The following is a 1,713-nucleotide window of genomic DNA, read 5'->3' as shown; positions in this document are numbered from 1 at the left end:
GCTATGAAAACTTCATTTGTTAACTGCACTCCTACTTCTCATTCCCAGGCATCACAGAACCATGTCTAAACCTCTCGTGCTGCCCAGCCAATCCTTGAGGAGTATATGACTACTCCAGACCAATGATAACACAGGTGAAAATTGTCCTTTCTGTCTCTCTACTTCTCCACTTTTACCCTTCACTCCCCTCATCCCTGTGAATCTCCTGATTGAGATGATGAGAGCCCAAAGTATGGCCTCTCCTCCTTGTTCCCCTAAGATCAGTCTCAGAGGGATTTAGTGAGACTAAGCCTGGAGTCCACTTACATACCATTGCCTGGTCACTTCACCACTGTATGACTGGGGACGAAATTGTCTTCTGTCTTAAAGAGTTCCTTGGGAAAAAAAGTGGGAGCCTGAGTTTCTGTAGAGATACCCCCTAAGAACAGGAAGTGGGGTGGAGCATGAGGTGGAGCAGAGGCAAGAGTCTGTCGCCTCCTTTTTCCTCTAAGTCTGGAGGCTCAAACCAAGTCTGAGGGGGCCAAAAGCACCCACAACATCCTCAGAATCACCATATATTCCCTGATACTTCCCACATGAATTCATATCCAAAGAGGATAATTTCCAACCTATATCCTCCTTAATGAACCCCATTGCTATCTGTTCCCTAAGCAGATAAACAGGTGTTTTTTATACTTGAATTCCCAGTCTGAGTGGTCAAGGCAAGGTGGAAGGTGTGGAGGTGGGGGCAAAGAACAAAGGTAAGCGCTGATTTTCTTCCAGGTTTACCTAACGTCCATTCCGTGCTTAAGATACCAAAATAGTTCTTCAAATATGCTTGCAATCGGCGGCTCTGCCCTTGAACGTCTTCCGCCAGCTCCCTGTCTGAGTCAGTATAATGAGTTTGCATTTTATAAGAGCTGAGCCTGGTCCAAATGGAACCATGTAACTGTTAGAAAGATTAATGGACTGTATCATCCAGCAGTTGACTATAAACTTCTAATTGTATGAATCTCAGTGTGGTGTCTAGAGCTAAGCCAGAGCCTGCTTCCTCACTCACTAATATCCACAGATATTGTTCATTATTTTTCTAATGCCAGCCCTAGGTACATCAGTGCTGGGCAGATCCCTGAGGAAAACATCAACTTTCGTTGTAGGTACTTGAGAGTAGTCATTATCACCATAGCCAATTAATTCATCAATCAGTGTTTACTGAGCTGCCATGGAGAACAGGGAATGGTGCTGTGCCCTGCTATGGGAGGAAGGCTTGACAAGCCTGCGAAGACAGAGGCACTGCCCGAAAGGAGATGGGAACTGGGAACCAGCCATAAAGAGAAACCAAGCACGCTAACTGTGACATCCAGCAACCCACTCCTCTGTCCCCAACAACTAGGAATGAGAACCCCAGTCAGGTCGATCTAACCACAGAGCAGTAGGCAGAGTGCACAAAAAAAATGCCTATGGTGAGCATGCGTTTTAGAAAACATTAAACATGAAGCTCGACTAATAAAATTACTTATCATACCTAGACAGCAAATCTAGATTGCATAAAGATAGGGTAAGCAAGCTTGCTTGGGTCTTTGAGTCCATTTTCTTAAAAGTGACCCTTTCTCCACACTTTCGAAATATTCTAGTGGTTTTGTTTTGTTTTGTTTTCTCCACAAAGAAATCCTTACTCTTTCCCTGCTTTGGAATTATCTACAGAGGCCTCTTCTCCTCCTCCTCCTCTTCCTC

This window comes from Mastomys coucha, unplaced genomic scaffold (genome assembly GCF_008632895.1).
Source record: "Mastomys coucha isolate ucsf_1 unplaced genomic scaffold, UCSF_Mcou_1 pScaffold15, whole genome shotgun sequence".
NCBI classification, from domain to species: Eukaryota; Metazoa; Chordata; class Mammalia; order Rodentia; family Muridae; genus Mastomys; species Mastomys coucha.
The sequence above is the reverse complement of the archived record's forward strand: the minus strand, read 5'-3'. Positions refer to the sequence as shown.